General features: G+C 41.6%; 1 protein-coding gene across 14 annotated transcripts in view; it reads right to left on the bottom strand.

The window, feature by feature from the left end:
- Window positions 1–22,433, bottom strand: part of LOC116044915 (rho GTPase-activating protein 12-like) — an 88,391-nt gene that overhangs the window by 30,527 nt on the left and 35,431 nt on the right. The window lies entirely within an intron of this gene.

Raw genomic sequence — 22,433 nt, 5'->3', positions numbered from 1 at the left:
CACGATATTGCACATGTACAAACAGGCACGCAAAAAACAAACAAAGAGAGCATCTAGCTCTTTTCTACTTCCTCGTCCATTCAGTCTTTAGTTTCACTGGTGCAAAGTGCCACTGCAGTGCTTTACATGCTACTGATAAGCTACCAAATGACATGCATTGCATAACGTAAGTAGGGAATGTTTCTTAATATTTCCCTTTGGCAACACCCCCAGTATAGCTCTAATATGCTCTTTCCTTCATGAGGGAGACACAGGTTTTATCTTATAGTCAGTCACTTTTTAATTCCTTTTGGATTTGGACACCATTGCCATCAGGTACAACATTTTATCCATACACCTTAAATGTCAATTTAATAATGCAGTCCATCCTTTAAGACTCATACTGTAACAAATACAGTATGCATTCAAAGTTATTGAGTGAGTGGATTTAACTTCCTTCTGGGAGAAATATAGCTACAAGAACAGATTTGGTGCCTTGCTTTTGTTCATTTCTTAAATGTCATTTCTATATCAGATATGGTTTGGGATGGAAGTAGAGTACACAGTAGGTATAACAGGTGCTGGATGTGAGACGAATGAGCAGTGAAACCAGTCAGGAGTGTGACAGAGCCTGATCGAAACAGGAAGAAAGGAGGTTGTATGAAAGAGTTGCGTACGTGGAAAATGGTCAGGCAGTTTTTCCGGATAAGATTTCATCATAGATACTCAATGGCTTTCCAACTTATGGATTGCTATTTTAATGTTAGTTTCCAGACCTGTATTTGTTATGTCTAACTTAAGTCTGTCCTCATTTAAAATATGTTGCAGACATGATTGAAGTCCAAAAAAAAAAAAAAAGACCTCAAACTTACATCTTAGCCACTGACTGAAAGTACATTACGGCGCGGCGACTCGTTCACTCTGGTGTGAGGTAACTTAAATAGAGAATAGTAATAGAGAAGAAAAGCAAACGGCGCACAAACACACTGCGAGTGAACACAAAAAGGCCTTGAAACACTGGCACCACCCAAGGCAATTGCGCAACTCCAGAGCAATTACATTCAGCAGTAGAAAGTAGACAAAGCAATGCAGGGAAAGCACCATCGACAGCCTGCGGTGAGGTGGAGCCTCGAGTGACCTCATGAAGCTCAGAGTCACCACAGGACACTAGGGTTGGTGTCCTTTTGGTTTTTATCCTATACCCGTGCTAAAACTATACTTTTAAAACGGTGCCGGTGCCTAAACCAATACATAAATCCATAAAAATAAAGAAGAGCACAAAACAACAGTCGGCGACATTAAAGAACGGCTCGTTTATTGCTAAGGCCATATGGTCAGAATAAAATGATTTATTAAAAATGTAATAACAACTTTAACAATAACTTATTTCACCAGTAAATTGCTGTTTAGGTAGTTTACTCTTTAGGTCGAGTGGGTGTTTGGTACAGCTTTTGCCTCTGTGATATTTGGTGACATATGCAATAACATCTGTTTGAAGTGCATTTCGGAAAAGGGAAAAACCAAAAGTTGTGCTGTTCTTTGAGGGTGTACCCCAGTTACAGATCAGAGATGTGCACTGCCCTGTTTTACATAATCCCCCCTGAGAGAAGCATCCCTGAAGTCTGTCAGAGAAGTGGGTCTACCTATCTCTGATCTACTCGTGTTTCTACATGAGCTGCAAATGGGTCAAATGTAAGAAACAGCAGGAGGGCGAGAACGTTAACGGAGAAAGTGGTGCGGGAAGGAAGAAGGCAGAGAAGCTGCTCCAAGGTGTTCATAGAGGGCAACACCATATCATCCTGGCAACATACTGTCAAAACACCCTCGAAATTCAACACAGTGAAGTGTAAAAGTTGGGGTTATGGGTCAAGTTTATGAACATGGCAGTTATAGTCTGTATTAATAGAGTTCATACATAATGGTATATACCAGGGGTGGCCAACCAGTTAGGTATAAAGAGCCACAAAAAAAACCCGCACCATAGCAAAAAGCCACACAACACATGCACGTCCACACTACAACAGCAACAGTGTCTTCCAGATCTAATGACGGTTATAATACATAGCAGTTTTCATAGTTTTTTTTCTCACTTAGATTGACTCAGTGGGAAACCTGACAGTCTTTGTTATCCAAAATCCTTTTCAGGTCTTGCTTGAACTCGGTTGTGGCCTCTCGACAAACTCTCTCACTCATTTGTCACTAAAGGGGCTTTCAAACAATCTGATTCAGCAGTGAAAGGGTTAACGAGGAAGGTGCTCTGTGGCCGCTGTTTTTCCTCAGGTTGCAGAATCTGTCCTCAAAACTCTGCTGCATTATTTTCCATTTTAAAATAATTGGCAAATGTATTGGCAGATGCATTCAAATGTGTTTTTTTTTTTACTTATCTGAAATACTGTATGTTTCAGAAAAGTTAAAAACAACAATCAACCAATGACACAGCCCCCAGCCACACAGGAAGAGCCTCACAGGAGCAGGCAAAGAGCCGCATACGGCTCAAGAGCCACAGGTTCGCCACCCCTGGTATATACTGTAAAAATATCAAAGATTTGCTTATGGGTCATTGAGACTTATTGAAAAATACTAGAAAAATACACAACTAGTAACTGACTATAACCATAACTGGTAACTCTACTGCTGCTGGTCTCCCAGTTTCTCGTTTTAAATAGTCTATAAGCAGAAGTTTGTCCAACATAAGCCCAATTATTATTGTGATGTCTTCCCCGCAACTTTTTTGTTTTTCGGTAACACTTTACTCGAAGGTATCTACATAAGAGTGACATGACACTGTCATGAACACATGACACTGTCATGACACAGTCATGATACCATGAACCATAACCCTAACTCTAACCATAACCAGAACTTGTCATGACAAAAAACGCATGAGACTTACTAAAAGAACATTATGTCATAAACGTTTATGACTTATTTATAATGTTTATGACACGTTCATGTCACTCTTATGTCGATACCTTCAAGTACAGTGTAACCAAAAATTCCAATGTTTTGGTCGTCTTTTTCGACACTTTTGTCGAAGTTTCTGTCAATATTTTTATGCGCTTTTTAAAAAAGTTTTCCCCATGTTTTTGTCACTTTTCCTGACGTTTTTGAAGATTATCCTGACGTTTGTCACTTTTTTCCAAGTTTTTTGTCACTTTTTCTGATGTTTTTGTCACTTTTTTTACATTTTTATCCTACGTTTTTTCAACGGTACTATGATCAATTTTTCTTTACATGCTATAAAATTTAATAAAACACCCACATTTAATGAAAGTAGTGAACTGATCATTTATTTAACTTGTGAAGACCGTTCACTGGAACCATCCACGTTATTTTGTTTTAAAATTTGGTTGAAAGAAACCCACATTTCTGATACAGAAACTTTTTGAAACATGGGTCAGATTTGACCCAAGGACACCAGGAGGGTTAACCGACCAGGCCACAACCATGCTGAAGCTCCATGTGTGTGGGTGTTCAGACCAAAAACAGCCCGGTACTTTAAAAAAAGCAGGCTGAGTGGAGGTGGCATGTTGTTTCAGGTACCACTGAGACAATTGAGTACAATCCAGGAAGTCCAGTTGGTATAATAAATCCATCAGTTTGAAGGTTTAAACTGCTGTGCAGTGTTCCAGCATAGAATTATGTGGAAAGATTTTCCTGATCTGGAAAGTTGGCACAGCCGCAATTATTTTATCTCTCATTGCGATGGGGAGGCAAACAGTAAAAACTGTGGTGTTCATGCTACAAAGTACTGTAAATCTATGGGCGTTGGCCAACGCAGCCCGTTGCCAGATGAAGTTGCTTTGCAGTGTGGCAATGAGTTGAGCCAGGTTGTATTTTTCTGCTGGAACTCATTCAAAAGGAATGAGGAGGCTGTTTTTCATGCAGGGGGACAGTCTGATATCCCTAAATATTGGATCAAACTGAAACAAAATAAGAAGGGGAACACTTTACTTGAAGGTATCTACATAAGAGTGACATGACGCTATCATGAACACATGAACTCTAACCCTAAAGGCCCAGACACACCGACCAGACGGCCGACCCTCGGCAGAAAAGGCAGTGTGACTGATCAGTCTCCCCGAGTTTGTCAAAAAAGTTCCTCAGAACACACCGAAGAGACGAGACGTAATACGTCTCCATAACAGCAGGCGGTGCTAATCTGTATTGTCGCCCAAAAATGAAAACCGGCAGCTGATTGGACAAACGCGTCACGTGGGTCTGGTTTCTCCAGAAATTCACAGCCAGACTGTCATGGCGGCTCGTTCAGAATACGATCTCATATTGTACTAAAGTAGTTCACCGAAACATGTTTCTGAAAACATTTTAAGAGAGAAATAGGCCATGCAGTTGCTGAATCTGTCTTCATTTCAGATCAACAAAGGTCAGTTTAAAAGATTTTCGTCAGATTTTGAGAGGCTCTAGTCACGCTCATCCTGCTCCCCGTTTCCTGGTTAGCTCTCCACCAATCAGATGGGTCATTTGAGTCTGATTGCCGGCAGTGCCCGCCCCGCCGATTATACATGTCAAATCGACCAAAATGAAGGCCGACGGCCCCTCGGACGGACGACGGCACGGAACACACCGAACAGACTCGAGTCGCCGACCTCGCCAGACTGTCCAACGGACGATTATCGGCTCGGTGTGTAGTCACCTTAACCCTAACCCCTAACCATAACTTGTCATGACAAAAAACGAATGACACTTGCTGACAGAAGCGTTGCGTCATAAACGTTTATGACTTGTTTACAATGTTTACGACGCGTCATGTCACTCTTATATAGATACCTTCAAGTAAAGTGTAACCTAAGAATGTCTTGAAGCAGTATGTCACATCTGTGTGTGTGTATGTGTGTGCGTGCGTGTGTGTGTTTATGTAAGAAGGGAGCAGGGGGACAGGTGCGGCCACTGCTCAGGACCCATAATGCAATGGGATGTGACTTAGAAAGATGCATGCTGCGTGTGGCATTCTACTCCAATTTGGGCTCTGCGGAGAGATTGGAGTGGTTATCTGATGCGGAAACATTTAGCCCTGTTGCTGTAGGTAGAATAAACATCTTTAAAAATGGCACATTTGTCAGTAGCTAAGATAAGAACAAGTTTTCAAAAGCCCAAAATGGAAGAATGAAATCCTTTTGTACAAGTCAAAACAACAGGAGCATCCAAATGATAAAGATAAGCTTTTCTCCTTCACAAAAGAAAAGCCTCAGACCCGGCTGGGGATTAGCCCATCTGCTGCCGTTTTGGTTGTACCCCTTAGAAACAAATGGCAGACCGCATCAAACAGGCGCTGACAGTATCTAAATCCCCACTGATGAGAGCTTTACATCCTGACGCCCGTTATCTCAATCCAGGAGGATGAAGATATGAACTCCTGCTACTCGGTCTCAACATCCTCCAGGAGACCTGTGCACCGGTTATATCTGAGTCGGTTCATCCTGTGCCCCAACACGCGTATTATACGCAGTGTTCTATGAAAGTCCTCAGCAGAAAAAACTTTTTGATTAGTTTCACCGTCTTTATTTAAACCGTCTATCTTGGGATGGGTGTGGCTCAGCGCACAAGCTCTTTTTCAGAAGTGTTTAACATTAAGTAACACAGATTCAGTCCTGAAGGAGGAGGTTGGTGCAATAAGAAGCAATTATGGGTAAAACCCCCCCCCCCCCCCGAGATCCTCAACATGAAAAAAAACTGAAAAAATACATAGAATTTTTCTGAAATATTTACCTTTTGTAATACTGCCGTTTTACCTCGTCAGACCGCTATAAAATATCAAAACTAGGGCTGTCAAACGATTAATTTTTTTAAAATTGCGATTAATCGCTGAATTTCTAGTTAATCGCGATTAATCGCATTTTTTATCACATGATTAAAATTCTATTATTTTGCATTTCAGAACTGTTTTTAAGTACATATTAACAATGGAAAGCCACTCTTACCAGTGTATCTTGATTGGGAATCAAATGAATGTAAAGAAAGTTACTTTATGAACTTGACTTTAAGATTTGTATTTGTTCATTATTTATTTACTGTAAACAAATGAAACATGTGTGAATCTGTCATTATTGCACAATTCAGAACATGCCAACCGTAGTCTTTAAGACCCGAGTCTTCTACGATGCTGACAGGGCTGCAGTTAGTTGCCACCCGTTTTGCAAGAGCTGTAGTAATTTTTTGGATTTGGTTTCATCAACAGGTCGACAAGTAGCACTCTCCAAAATAGTGCTTTGCTTGAGCCCGCTAGCATCAACCAGTCACGTTAACTGTACTACTATGCTTAGCTCGTAGGTGGTAGCTCCAGCTTGACGTGCTTCGGTGATATTTTAATTCGGCTTTACACAATGTGCATATGGCTTTCGACTTCGTCTACTGAGCTGTCCAGTAGTTTTGGAAAATAAAAAGCTCCATTCAATATTGTGTTGCTGCTGTCTTTCTCCATCATGCCTGCAGCCTGCAGCAGCAGGATGTGTGAGGAAGTATGGCAGCTTGATGATTAGGGTTGGGCTTCGAGAACAGATTCCTACTTGGAATCATTTCAAAAATTACGATTCCAGTAGAATTGTTTCTTTATTGGAAGCTTTTGGAATCACTGAGAGGATTTGGTTTCAAATCCGATCATCGCTTCCCAATTAAATATGCGCAAGTTTTGGTTTCCGTAGCGACCAGGCACTTCTTGTGTTGCAGCCTTGGAGGACAGTAAGCAGCGCTCTAGTCTGGCTTTATTTTACGTTGAAAAAGCTCGGTAAAACTGCAAACCACCATTGAATCTAAATAAAACGTTCCTCTTATTTGTGAAAATAGGCATGTGACCCGTTTCAACTCCACCCCTCAAAGAATCGGAATCGAGAATCAGAAGAACTGGAATCAAAAGGAAGAATCGCAATTGGAATCAGAATTGTTAAAATCCTAACGATGCCCAACCCTATTGATGATAAGTAAAGGTGCAGCAAAGGGTCAAAATAGTAGCCTAGCTAGATTCTAGTGATTTTAGAACAGCTAAGGGGCGTTGTTAGGCACGACGCGAAGCCGAGTGACGTGTAAAATAAATTAATAAATGGCGGCATGCGATTAAAAAAAAAAAATGAACGTGTTATGTTCGGCCCTTAAATCGCATCGCGATTAGGGCGTTAATGCTGACAGCCCTAATCAAAATTAAACAATGTGGCAAGGGAGCAGCCCTCTTGGTTAGCTGCTCAAAGCTCATTGACTAGAGATGCACCGATTACAATTTTCTAAGCCGATTGACATGCCGATACTGATTTCAGCCGATTCGATTTCATTTTTACTAACCACTTTACAGCACACACAAAAATAATTTCCAAACAGCTGACATGTTGCAGGTTAATCTCGGTGCATCTCTATCATTGACACATACAACCTGTTATGGGGGGGGGGATTTAAAGTTATAAAAGGTCACAGGCCGAAAAGGTTGCATAACAACAGGGACTGCTTGGTAATGTAGAAGTTGGAGTAGTGGCTTGCCATCCCTCTGCAGTTATTGGCCTAATTCAAAAACATGCATTGTTTTCTTTTAACGTTTGAATGTATTTCTGCCAAGATGTATTTTCGCGGGCAAAGGGGACAGATAAAAAAAAAAAAAAAATGTCACAGACCAAAGCAAACAGAAAGGGTGAGAGCGTTTACACGGACAACTACATTTACTCCTCACTGTCAGCAGCGGTAAATGTCAACACAACGGCCCATACAGCATGCCAAACACTTTCCACTGAATAGGAAATGGGAAAATGTGTGTAAGGAGAGAGAGCGCCTGCAGCCTGCATGCTCCTGTCCTCCTTTTCTCTCAGCCTTTGACTCTTTTCTAGAACGCATCGCCGTGCTGCACCAGTACAGCCACCACCTGACCCTTCAAGCTAAGAGATCATTCTAGCCTGATGGAGTCTGACCCAAGGCACACATCCGACAGAACAACAGGCTTTTGAAAGCAAAAAGCATTTAACATGCTGTCAGACATCGTTTAACCTTTGTATGCCGATAAACTAGGCCTCTGATTTGATTTGAAAGTGGTGAGGCATATGGCTGCATATGTGTTTGTGTGTGTGTGTGTGTGTGTGTGTGTGTGTGTGTGTGTTGTAATCCCTCTGTGGCAGACAAGGGTACATGCAGTTCATTTCCCATTCAGCAGCACATTAGGGAACACAAGCGGGAACACACAGCCTGGAGTCTAAAAGTCGACTTTGAAAACAAGGAGAACCATAACGTTTCAGTTCCGTACAGACCTGCACACTGACCCAAAAATGGATGATTCAATCAGATTAAAGGTTATAACAAAAGGAATCAAATAACCTTAACAACTGTTAACTGGCAACTTAAAAATAAAAGCTGGACACAACTTGTCACTGAATTGTGAATGTGGACACCACCAAACACGGTATTGAGCAGTTGAACACATTAGTTCCCTTCCCTGTTCATCCTGTCAGATCACATTACAAACAACAGACACAGCTTCACTGTTGAGCAGCCTGGCCCAGCTGGACAACACTGAATAGGTTAAGACCAAACCCAGTGGGGAGGAACAGATCTGAGTATTATTCCTTCAAACATGGTCCCGGGTCTTTTAAGGCCATCAGTTCAAATGTGCTGGATGTCCATTCATGGATATGAATGAGGCTATATGTCCATTAATCCCCAGCAAACAGGGACACGACACAACCATGATGCACTGAGCTCAGCCACAGATAAAAAGGAGCTAATTGTCTAAGATAGACTTTGTTCATTCAAAGCTTTGCGTTTGCCACCGGCTAAGATACACTCACGTTGTCCCCCTCCAACTTAAATGCTCGTCTCAGTGCCGTTTCTGGACCAGACCTTCCTAAAAAAAAGGGACAAATCATAATGGGACACCACCCACGAGTCACGACAAGGTGTCAAAGTCACAAGTAGTGTCCCCATTATTTACACAAACTGTGGGTAATAAAAGTGAAACCCTCAGGAGACAAACGCCTTTGAGCGGAGGCCAGGAGGACATTTTTTATAGGAGGAGTCTTTACATACAAAACAGGGACAACAGTCCAATCAAAACAAGTTAAACATCAATCTAAAAATCTAAAAAGTAAAGCTTTCCTAATGCTTACTAGTCTCCTTTATTAGTCCCTTTCTAGGGTTGGGTACCGTTTGATTTTTTTACGATTCCGATTCCTAAACCGATTCTTGAAAAACTGAAAAATGACGTCAAAGAAAGGCTCTTTTATGGAGTTTTTTTTCAATTGAAAATTATTTAAATTTAACAATATATTAACGTTTTAAAGTAATTAAATATATAATAAGTAAACCGAAGTCACCTAACACACAACTACAATAATTTAACAAATAACAGTTACACTATTAACAAGTAACAACTAAATAAATGTTGTTGAGTTGGTATGCCAACAATCCTTAAACTTTAGCAGTTCTTTTGCAGAAAAATGACCATATTTGCTTCTCTGGCAAGATAGGACACCTCTCCTGACTTATGGCATGTCCTGAACAGTAGAAACCTCTCAGACGGTGTCCAAGAGGCCTGGACACACAGGGAGGAGTTTGAAAGGAACCTTTTTTTCTCGTGTTCCAACTGGAGCAATTTGGGAATTATTAAGTTCCTCTGACCGCAGTTCCTGTAACTCCTTCAGCTCCTTTGATAGTGGCTTGCTATCGATAGTTTGATAGCTTGCTTTGTCGAATCGCATGTTAACACCATTCCTTTAGAAATCTAGGTCTAATTTAAGAGCAGTTTGTTTCTTGCCTAACTGATCTGTGTCGTCTGTTATGCACTCCTTCAGGGTTTTTTTTTTAATACGCTTCTGATCCTCAAATGTTTCTTTTGTTAGCTACTGGACCAGAACCTGTGGCCAGTTTCCTGCTGGATCCAGTCGACCAGAGTTTCTGTGGCGCTCCTGTTGACACCAGTACCCCCCCGTCGCCCTACACCAGGTAATGGAAATATAGGCCTATTGCACTGCATATAGAAATGTGTAATCTACTCAATAATAATGTAAAAGTGGAATACATAGGCACTATAGTGTACCCAGACACCCATTTTTAGGGCCCGAGCGCCGACAGCGGCGAAGGCCCTATTGAAACTGAAGGAATTATTATTTTCCCGGCAAATGAATTGGCTTTTTGAGGGGCTTAACATATTCAAAAACTCACCAAATTTGGCGGTCGCATCAAGTCTGGTGAAAATTTACGTATTTTAAGGGTTTCGGGAATAGGCGCGCAAAAATGGCTCGCTAGCGCCCCCTAAAATGTTAAAAAAAATTGAGCCCCTGCAGTGCGTTTAACATAGACTCATGAAACTTGGTACACATATGTATCATGTCAAGATGTACAAAAAACGTCATTGAAGCCATACCCTAAGCCCAACAGGAAGTCCGCCATTTTGATTTCAAAGTTCGAAATTAGTGTGATTTTGGCCATTTCCACATGTCGTACTTTAACGAACTCCTCCTAGAGATTTCATCTGATCAACTTCAAATTCGGTCTGTGCCATCTTAAGACATTAAAGATGAAAAGTTGTTAAAAGAAAAACTTTTCGTCATAGGGCGTGGCTGTGGCGGGGCGGCCATTTTGTGCGTTTCGCCGCCGAAACAGGAAGTGGGTGTAACTCGAGTGTACATTGTCCGATTGGCTCGAAACTTTTCAGGATTCATAAGAGTCCAACCCTGAGGACAAATAAAGGCCGATATTTACTTAAAGTCATAGCGCCCCCTAGTGGCAACAGGAAGTAAGCCTTAAAGTCAAGGTGCTATACTTTAACGAACTCCTCCTAGAGATTTCATCCGATGGACTTCAAACTTGGTCTCTATCATCCCAACACCTTAAAGATGAAAAGTTATTAAAAGAAAAACTTTTCGTCTGACGGTGTGGGCGTGGCGGCCATTTTGAGTGTTGAGCGATGAACAAATAAATTGTTGTAACTTGAGTGTACGTTGTCGTATCTGCCCGAAAATTCTCAAGATTGACAAGGGTCCAGGCCTGAGGACACCTACAGGCCATATTTGACTTTTGGTTATAGCGCCCCCCGCTGGCAACAGGAAATGCGCCTTATATGACAAACATCATCCGATTTACATGAAACTTAGAATGTGTGGTCTACATGTGATAATGAGCCGGCCCCTATAATATAACCACGCCCACTTACTCAGGCCACGCCCCCTTTCATAACATTTGTACCGTTTAAGGTAGAGTCTTGTGTGAGGTGTCATTGAACTCAGCAGAGAGTTGCTTCTTCATTGGTGATGGTTTGGCCCGCCCCCTATGTTCAAGCCACGCCCCCTTTCATAGCATTTACACCGTTTAAGGTATACCCTTGTGTGAGGTATCATTGAACTCAGCAGAGACTTCCTTATTCATTGGTGATTGTTTGGCCCGCCCCTCTGTGCTTAGCCACGCCCCCTTTAACAGCTAATAAACTGTATGACATAGCATCTTGTGTGAGGTATCATTGAACTCAGCATGGAGTTCCCTTTTCATTGGTGACGATTTGCGGTGTCTGAGTGCCGCGCAAATGCACGGTCGCAAGGAGCGGCGACCGCCGGTAACCCCGACACGCGCAGAGGAGCGAGGGCCCGTCCATCGCTGCTTGCAGCTTTAATTTATTGTTTTATTTATTTATTTTTAACTTCGTTACTCTAATTTTATTATTATCTATTTATTTTTTATTATTATTTTTTTTTTTTTTAAACGGGCATGTGTGTGTGTGTGTATGCATATGTGCATGTATTATGTTATTTAATTTGATTATCTTTTCTTTGCAAATGTAGTTACTATTTTATGAATGGAAACGGGTGGTTGCTGCACAAGTATATGGATGAGTGTGTATGTATGTATATTTATTTAATTTTTTTATCATATATATATATATATTATTTAGTTCTTTGTTTGAAAGGAAAACTCAATAAAGACATTACACAAAAAAGTGTAATACATAAAATCACAACAACAAACCACTAACATATCATGTGCTTTGTACTTTGTTTGTAGCAATTGATGTACTAAGTATCTCTCTCCACACTCCCTGTCTTTTCCAGCAAAGAGAAAGAGGCCTGACTCCAGTAAACTTTCAACAGAGGAAAACCTGCTGGAGTCAGATGCTGAGCTGCGGAGGGACAGTGATTCCCGCTACGGTGAAATACTGGAATTTCTTAAAGACCAAGCCAAAACAGAGGCTGAGGAGCGTGCAGCTTTGGTGGCAAGGGAGGAAGAGATGAAGTGCTTCCTGCGCAGTGTCAACAGGCTGGCACCCAGACAGGAGGACCTGTGATCAACCCTTATTTTGGAAAGATGTGTGTGTTTGTGTGTGTGTGTGTGTGTGTGTGTGGTTTCTGCACTTGTAAATAGTTTCGCCGCACATATACATGCACTTGCTAAAAGTTCATATGTACATGTAAATAGTTAATCTTGCACTTTTTAATATTGTATTAACTTCACGGTTTAGCATGCGTTCTACTTTTGTAAACAGGTCTTAAGTTTACCTTTCCACTCTAAAGTTTGCTGTGTTGTGTTTACTTTGATATAAATCAAATATTTCATAGAAAAGTGGGTTACTACAGTTATTTGTACATGCACACATGAAGGTAGGCCCACCTGCTTGATTAAAAAGAGCAGCAGGTTAGATGGCTGTGTTATAATAACAAAAGGTATTTTGTGTTCACACAGCCGTACCTGCTGACATTCTTGTGAACTTTTTGTGTTATCATCACAAAAGGTCTACACTGGTATTCAGACAACTTTGCTCATGATGCCCATTCAATTTGCCAGTGTATGCCTTTTGTGTTCACACAGCCATCTAATCACACCTGTTGACATTCTTGTACACGTTTTGTGTTATCATGACAAAAGGTCTACACTGGCTAATTGAATGGGCATCATGTGTCTGAATCAAATGTCTGAATGCAACAATCCCACCACTCTGTAGTGGCACATCTGGCTGAGGAAAAGGGATGGATTCAGTCCATTCCGCTCTATACTCTTCACCATGGCTCTCACAGAAGTCACTCCCTTATCCCTCCTACCAGTTCCTATGGCCACTTGGCCAGTGCGAATGCAAATGGAAAAAAAACGGTTTTGTGGGAGAATAGTTAGTAGAACTGTTTAGAAGTGGACTGTTATATATATAACTACTTGGTCAGAAAGAGGCTTATGTTTGCAAAACCAATTATTTTCTTAAACTTCAATACACAACTGCTATCTGACTATGAAGCGATAACAAAGGGGAATGACAAGCTATAATCCGAAAAGTCATTCTCCCTTATTGAAAAGATGAAAATCAGTTGTTCGTCGTATTCCAAGAGACTTCCTGGAACACTATCAAGGAGCCCTGGAGGTCCGCAGACCCTCAGCAATAATCACAAACGTCATAGCTTTAGCTTGGTTTAGTTTCTTTCCACTTCAGGACTCATGAAAAGCCACATTCTTTGCCTTGATGCATTAATAATGGCTGTGAGGTCAAACGTGTGTGTGTCACAAGTCAAAACGCCAGCAGGGCTGATTATAGAAGCAGCCTGAGGTCCTTTAGGTGGATGAAACACAGCATACATAGCGAGTGATGACTCAATGTTGCCAATAAATAAGCAGCTGCCAATCACATGGCAGCTGTTTCAATGCATTTAGGGGTGTGGTCCAGGTCTAGACAATCTCCTGAACTCCAAACTGAATGTCAGAAAGGTTTGAGTATTTCACAATCTGCTCAGTTACTGGGATTTTCACACACAACCATTTCTAGGGTTTACAAAGAATGGTCTGAAAAAGGAAAAACTTCCAGCATTCCAGAAAATGCCTTGTTGATGCTAGAGGTCAGAGGAGAATGGGCCGACTAATTCAAGCTGATAGATGATCAACTTTGACTCAATAACCACTTGTTACCACCAAGGTATGCAGTAAAGCATTTATGAAGCCACAACCTTGAGGCGGATGGGCTACACCAGCAGAAGACCCCACCGGGTACCACTCATCTCCACTAAAAATAGGAAAATTAGGCTACAATTTGCACAAGCTCACCAAAATTGGACAGTTGGAAGACTGTAAAAATGTTGCCTGGTCTGATGAGTCTCGATTTCTGTTGAGACATTCAGATGGTAGAGTCAAAATTTGGCGTAAACAGAATGAGAAGATGGATCCGTCATGCCTTGTTACCACTGTGCAGGCTGGTGGTGGTGGTGTAATGGTGTGGGGGATGCTATCCTATCAATATGGGCCAACATTTCTAAAGAATGCTTCCAGCACCTTGTTGAATCAATGCCACAAAGAATTAAGGCAGTTTGAAGGCAAAAGGGGGTCAAACACAGTATTAGTAGGGTGTTCCTAATAATCCTTTAGGTGAGTGTATTATTCTGTCAATAGAAATGAACGGGAGTTATATGTCCCAAGCCCTGACACCATGAAACAGAATCTGACAAAACAAGCTTCGTATGGTAGTACAAATAATGGAAACACTAAACGTCAAGGCAAAGACGCAACAGTGGACCTCATACATGAGTGGGTGCTGGAAAAGAGTGAGTCACGCCTTTTTACTGACAGCACGAATCATGGCATAACCCAGAAATTAAGGGATTACTGTAAGTGAGATGAATAAGTTACTTTAGAAAGAGAATCATGTTACAATAGCGCTAACCCTGGTGGCACTCGGGGTTAAATGTTCCTTCCTTCTTCCTGAGTTGGTGTGAGTCAGAAATGTGCCTGCACAAAACAGATGTCCATTGTAACATGGTTAAAACAACTATGAATTTACCTTCAGGCCACAGTATCTGGCAACATCCATCCACCTTTATAGAATAGAATGGCAAGAGACGCACTAGTTAAGAATAGCTGCAGTAGATAAAATCATCGTTATTTGGCTGGTGTTAAATTCCTCATCTGGAAGCCCAAAACGATGGCTGGATAGTAGGCTGAAACCTACTAAAATCAGCTAAGTGACAACTTTAGTTTGCATTTCTTAAAACAGCTAAACACCGGGCCGATAATCGACCGTTGGACAGTCTGGCGAGGTCGGTGACTCGAGTCTGTTCGGTGTGTTCCGTGCCGTCGTCCGTTGGAGGAGCTGTCGGCCTTCATTTTAGCTGACCTGACATGCTCAGTCGAAGATGTGAAATGGCAAGCGGGATGAGCGTGACTAGAGTCTCTCAAAATCTGAGGAAAATCTTTTAAACTGACCTTTGTTGATCTGAAATGAAGACAGATTCAGAAACTGCACGGCTTATTTCTCTCTTAAAATGTTTTCAGAAACACGTTTCGGTGAACTATTTTAGTAAAATATGAGATCATATTCTGAATGAGTCGCCAGTAATGGCCGTTCGAGAAATCCAAAATCCGGAAGTAGCAGCCAGATCCACGTGACGCGTTCGTCCAATCAGCTGCCGGTTTTCATTTTTGGGCGACAATAGAGATTAGCGTTGTCTGCTGTTATGGAGACGTATTACGTCTCGTCTCTTTGGTGTGTTCTGAGGCACTTTTTGACCAACTCGGGTTGGTTTTTTGACCGACTATGTTCACACACAAGAAAAAGTTGACTAGGGCGCTTTTGTAATAAATAACAAAGCTGGCAGAGTTTACGTTCCAAAAAGCAGCCGAGAGCGTCTTTTGTTGCTATAACAACAGCTACTGCTACAGTATCCAAGAGTGCTATGTGGAGCGGTGCTAATGCTAACGTTAGACAAAACAAAGCGGTGGAGCGAGCTAGAGAAAGAACAGAGAGAGAGAGAGAGAGAGAGAGAGAGAGAGAGAGAGAGAGAGAGAGAGAGAGAGAGAGAGAGAGAGAGAGAGCTGTGTTACTAACGTTAGATAAAACAAAGCAAATTTCCCTAACTGTCATTCCCTGACGTATCGTATAACTCGTTGTGCTCCGACTCATTTTTTCTTGTTATGGAAACGCCAGTTCTGGCTTCTCCGCTTGTCATTGGTCGGCCGTCAAAAAAGTGCTTGACGTAGGGCGGCTTTTTCAACTTCAAAAAGACGCTCCGAGCTGCAGGAAAAAAGTTGGCGGTGGCGTTTTTAAAAAGTGCGGAGGACCTTTTTGAAAACACGGCTTACTCTATAGGATTATAAGGTAAAACAGACGCTGTCAGCTTAAAAAAAAGACGCCAAGTGTGTACATAGCCTTACGCTGTTAAACTTCAGTAGAAACTTGATAAACTCCCTGCTTTTAAGAGGTCAGTGCAGCGGTGGCCTGATTGGGTTAACTAGGTTACTGGTAGGACATTTATAGAAGATATTCTTACTGATGGACCCAGTTGGATTTTGATCTAACTGTGCTTTATTTAGAAAGCCAACAACACAGACACGGATGATGTACGGCAATTCATCTCTTGTACTTCCACTGCATTGCATTATTTAGAACTCTTTACATTTCTGTGACTGATTTTTATGTATGTGAGATATATGTGTGTATGTTGTGTTATGGTTGTCTAAGCTACTGGATGCCTAAAATTTCCCTCAGGATGAATAAAGTTATCTATCTATCTATCTATCTATCTATCAATCATTACATTGGGAACCAGTAATGACTTGATGTAAACACAGACCTGACTAGGGTTGGGTATCGTTTGGATTTTTTATGATTCCGATGCCGAACCGATACTTTTAAAATGATTCCGATTCCTAAACCGATTCTTGAAAAACTGAAAAATTACATCAAAGACGTAATATGTTTACTAGCGATCACATGCAGTGAATGGTTAATATGCTTTTACGTCTGTTTTGGTGAGCCCAGAGGGAAAATATGGCATTTTAAAAGTAGCCTACATTTACTGTAGCTAGCTAACGGTAGACTACAGAGAAAGTGTGACATTTTACGTCCGTTTCGGAACGACAGAGGGAAAATATTTCAGTCGACACATTAAGTGGAACTGAAATGAGGAACCAAAATTTGCGTTCTAATCCGGTCCGATTACTACCGGTTGCGTAGGAACCACACTACAGTAGTTTTACACATTATTCAGAGTTACGGTTTTCCTTTGGTTTCGCCGGTCTTTCCCATCTTTGAAAACTCAAAGATGCCAAAAAAATGAGCACTTAAACCTGCTGGAAAACTCTTCAGTGATGATGACCTCATTCTGCACCAGTAGCTGTAACAAGTCCAAACAATGAGTCATGTACAATTCGGTCTGTGCTACCAACTCAAACAGCGTGTGTCATCTACAACTAAAAGTAATGTTCCGGTGGTTTCCACCCAACACTGATCCTTCAATGTCCTGTTTTAACATTTAAAAAAGTAGTGTTGTGATTCCATGGGACCTTTGAGAGCGTCTGTAAAACATCTGGGAAATGAATTCTGACCAAGATACAAAAGTTTAAGTAGAGCTTGAAATGATTAGTTGATTGATCAATCAGCAGGGTTCATACGCATTTTAACCAATACTTTTCGGCAAATTTCCATGACTATGTTTTCCTGAAAATGTCACTCGACATTATACAATAAGAATAAAAATCTGGGTTAAAGTTTTCCCCTTAGAGGTTTAACAATAAAATGAATAACAGTTTATGTTGTTCATAGTGGGATTCGTAATATCGCGCCCCGAACAGAACGCTGAGGTTAGGACGACGTGAAATACATTTATTAATCACGTATTATTATGCTGTGTTAAAAACAAAATTCCATGACTTTTCCAAAACTTTCTGGGTCTTTATATGTTTCCAAAACCATATCTATATATATATATATATATATATATATATATATATATATATATATATATATATATATATATATATATATATATATATATATATATATATATTCTGTACACAAGACAATATTCAGCAGTTGAATCAACGATGAAAAGATTAGGATGAGATTTAACAGACAAGAAAACACCAGGAGAACACTACATGCCTTCAGGTCCAGAACATTACACAGTAAGCCAAGAGGCCAATAATTGCTGAGCAGCAGCAGCAGCAGCATGCGACGACAAAATGACACAGCAATTAGAAGAGCTCAGAGTGTAATTAAGCTCGACAATGTGCCCAAATATTCCCACTCAAGTCTTTTCACAAGGTAAACAACAGTGCAAAGTAATTGGCCGTGAGTAATGATTAAATCATGTACAACTAGAGTCAATCAGTGCAAAGATGCAACAAAAGACCCTGATGCATAGTCCCCGCCCCAACCTGATTTAAAGTGCTCATGTTATGCTCATTTTCAGGTTCATAATTGTATTTAGAGGTTGTACCAGAATAGGTTTACATGGTTTAATTTTCAAAAAAACACCATATTTTGTTGTACTGCTCATTGCTGCAGCTCCTCTTTTCACCCTGTGTGTTGAGCTCTCTGTTTTAGCTACAGAGTGAGACCTCTCACTGCTGTAACATCTTTGTTGGGAGTCGCACATGCTCAGTAGCTAGGTAAGGACTACTAGCCAGTCAGAAGCAGAGTATGAGGGCGTGCCCTGACAGTACCTAGGTAAGGACTACTAGCCAGTCAGAAGCAGAGTATGAGGGCATGCCCTGACAGTACCTAGGTAAGGACTACTAGCCAGTCAGAAGCAGAGTATGAGGGCGTGCCACACTAGCAGCTAGGTGAGCATTATAACATGTGTTCCAAAGTGACCACGTTTGTCTCTGAAGTAAAGGCTGGACTACAATAGAGCTGTTTGGAGCAGTTTGTGAACAGTGTTTTCTGTTGGAGATGGTAAGTCCCTTTGGGGGGGACTTTGGGATTTTTCACTTTGTAAACGTGCACAAAAAGATACATAACACAATAAAGGAAAGGGAAAAAGCCAAAAAGCAGAATATGAGCACTTTAAATGTTCGGAGGACAGCTGTACATAATGGAAACTCCCATTACATCCACTGCCTTAGTTTCCCTGTTGTTTTCTGTGGAGGGAATCTGCATCTCTCTCTCAGTCTACGCAGGTTATCCTGCTGCGTTTCCTGCCTCACTGATCATCATGTATTCCAGTTACACCACGGGACACTGCAGAGAGCTGCCTCTAAAACAGGCCAGCACTCCTGGATTTTCTCTTACAGAGTAAACCACAGCACACGGATCATTTTGCAACAGGAAGATATTTTGGGAATAACAGCACAACACATCTGCTGCTGTGATGGTAGAACCCCAATTGTCTTTTTCAGTCCAGTGGTGGAATTTACATTTTCAAGTACATTTACTCAAGTATTTTACACATTTGAGGTACCTAACTTGAGTCTTTTCTTTTCATACCACTTTCTACTTCTACTCCGCTACATTTCAGAGAGAAATATTGTACTTTTTACTCCACTACATTCATCTGTTACAGCTTTAGTTACTAGTTACACTAGAAATTATAACGTTTGCACACAAAACACATGTAGTTTACAAAACTTTTTGTATGTGAATCTTTTCTCAAATCTTTCACAGCTCATTTCACACTCTTTTCGTCCACCAGGGAATCACGTATCAACTTGTCTCTGCACACCTTAAAGAATGTGGTAAAGAGGGAGAGAAGGAAAAAAACTAAAAAGTCCTCTTATACTTTTCACCTCCTGCAGCTGCAGAGAAGAGGCCACGTGTCTCGTGGGTTTCCTTACAGCCGCGTGCCTCAACAGCGCACCAGGAGGAGAGTAAAAGGCAGGTATGAGGAAGACAGATCCCCCTGGCTAAGGATGAGCCTTGATTCAGCCTGGAGCGTTTCACCACTCCTCCTTTTAAAACCACTTCATGGGCTCAAGTTGAGAGAAACTAGTGTGCAAAACCTGGGCTGACAAGCAACGCACTGCTGTAAAATCCACTTTCATCACATTTCCTAATCCAAGATAAGGATTTAAGTACTATTTAACTCCAGCAGTAGAGTTTGATATATAAGGGGGACATCCACCCTGAAACACTATTAAACCACACATAAGCTCCCTCATGTCTAGGGTTGGGCATCGAGAACCGCTTCCAACTTGGAATTACAAAAAAATGACAATTCAAATGGAATCGTTTTTTTATTGGAATCGTCTTTTTCAAAAATTGGTTTTGGATCCAATCATCGGTTCCAAATTTAACACGTAGCGACCGCTGTATTTCCAGGCCAGACTGATCTCATGAAGTGGCGTATGTATGGCACGCCAATTCGTGTGCCATTATTGGCGTGTTATCAAGACGCATACTCGCTTTTTAGCGTGTTTATCAACGCTGTTTGGCCTCCATTGACTTACATTACCTTGCGAATGCGTGTGAATTTACGCTGTAGCGAGTAGTATGAAAGGGCCCAACCATCGCTTTCTTCTTTGTACTAAATCCAACCCCGTTGTTCTTTTCCTAAACCCAACCTGCGTGTGACGTTTCCTAAATTCAACCGTCGCTTTCTTCTCGCGATAACACGCCACGGGGCGTGTATGTTTACGTCCGCTGTATACAGCGTAGACATCCACACGGATAGCTCAAAATGCGTACACATAATAGCCACTTGGCTTAAGTGGGAGTGGGAGTGTATGTTTACGCGTGATGCCATGTTGTCCAGGCACTTGTGTTGCAGCCATGGAGCACAGCAAGCGGCGCTCTAAAGTGTGGCTTACATGTACATGGAAAAAGCCCGGTCAAACTGTAAAACATCGTTGAATCAAAATATTAATATACTTGTGAAAATAAGCATGTGACCCGTTTCAGCTCCACCCCTCAAAGAATCGGACTCGAGAATCCATAAGAACCAAATGTGGGGAAGAACGGGGAAGGTGGTACACAATGAAAAAAAGGGAGAAACTGCACAGGCATTGTCACCTGCTGGAGATTGTCTTCCAAATGACTGCTGGCAGTTTTCCATCAACTGGCTTCCACTCCGTGGATGATGAAAATCCGAGATAGAAAGTGCTTGCTGTGCTTTATTCAATGACCATGCAAATCCTGCCAGGTCCTTCTGATAGACACGCAGAGAGGCAGAGAGGTAGAAGGGAAAACAAAACCGATGCAGTACTGACAACAATTTAAAAAGGGAGCTCTGAGGAGACACTGCATCAAACAGCTATTTCCCCCAGACATGTTCCAGCCTGAACCCAAAAGGGAGAATTTCACTCAGCTGTGAGTGGTACTGAGTTTGAGTAGCCTAAATGGTGTGGTGACACATAAAAGGGTTAAAGGAACACGCCGACTTATTGGGACTTATTCACCGTATCCCCCAGAGTTAGATAAGTCCATACATACCCTTCTCATCTCCGTGCGTGTTGTAACTCTATCTGACGCACCCACCACTAGCCTAGCTTAGCACAGATCCTGGAGGTAACCGGCTCCATCTAGCCTACTGCTCCCAATAAGTGACAAAATAACGCCAACATGTTCCTATTTACATGTTGTGATTTGTATAGTCACAGCGTGTACAAATAACAAGGTCACATGAGACACAGCCATCTTCTAACCGTATACAAACTGGGAACTATATTCTCAGAAGGCGAAGCACTGCTACTTGGGCAGAGTGATTTGCTCGCAGCACCTGAGAAGCCCCGGGGATGAGGAGCAGAGAGTAACAACGGTGCTTTTCAGGTGTGGCACTAATCACTCCACCCAAGTAGCAGTGCTTCGCCTTCTAGCAGTGGGAGCGTCAGACAGTTACAACACGCACGGAGATGAGAAGGGTATGTATGGACTTATCTTACTCTGGGGATACAGTGAATAAGACAAAGTCCCAATAAGTCGGCGTGTTCCTTTAAACTACCACAGTCTACAGAGTGCTACAGATCCAGCAGAGATGCATTTATCTGTGTGACAGAAAGCACAGATCTCAATGTCTGGTGACAGGCTCCTGACCTACAGTGGACCTGAAAAGTTGAATTCTTATAACAATATGTAGATTGTTGTTGTGTTCCTCAAAAAAAAAAAGACAGACACACAGACAGCACAATCTCAGCTTCCTGTTCCCCTGACTTTGATTATTTATCTGGGTGAAACTGACTGGTCCATTTGGCGTTTGGTTGATCTCTTAGGGGGTAGAGGCTGGACAGTTTATTACAACTTGGATCATCCTTTCCATCAGTTATGATAATGTCGTACTGACCAAAATAACTGCTTGTCGCACAACATGGCAGGGTCTTGAGGTGCAAAGACAGATTGTAACCAATCCAATGCCTTATTTGAACTTAATTTGGGAGTTGTGCAGGAAGCTGAAATGGCTGTATGAATCCCTCACTGCACGGAAAAACTATGCACTCAACTACAGTGAGGAGGGTTGGTCAGAGTTGAAGCAGGAGAAGGATCGGACTCCGCTTGCACTTATGCCGCGATCTATTTACCTCGGAACTCGGAAGCCGCAACTGGGAATGACGTCATACCCGAGTTGAATGCGTTCTATTTAAAAATCGGATTTTCATTGTTTTCATTAGCTCTAGCCCGGTTAGCTATTGTTAGCAACCAGTTGATAACAACGCATTACGGCGTTTTTTGTGCATGCAAACAACGTAACAACATGTCCACAGATAGAAGTTGAACATGCCTGTGTGAACGACTGATTTAGTGAGACACAAATAAGACATAAGCGCTTATAACTTTATGTTACTGCAGCTTTCACAACTGT

This window comes from Sander lucioperca, chromosome 9 (assembly GCF_008315115.2).
Source record: "Sander lucioperca isolate FBNREF2018 chromosome 9, SLUC_FBN_1.2, whole genome shotgun sequence".
Classification (NCBI taxonomy): domain Eukaryota; kingdom Metazoa; phylum Chordata; class Actinopteri; order Perciformes; family Percidae; genus Sander; species Sander lucioperca.
Note: the sequence above shows the minus strand (reverse complement) of the source record. Positions and strands in the feature narration are given on the sequence as shown.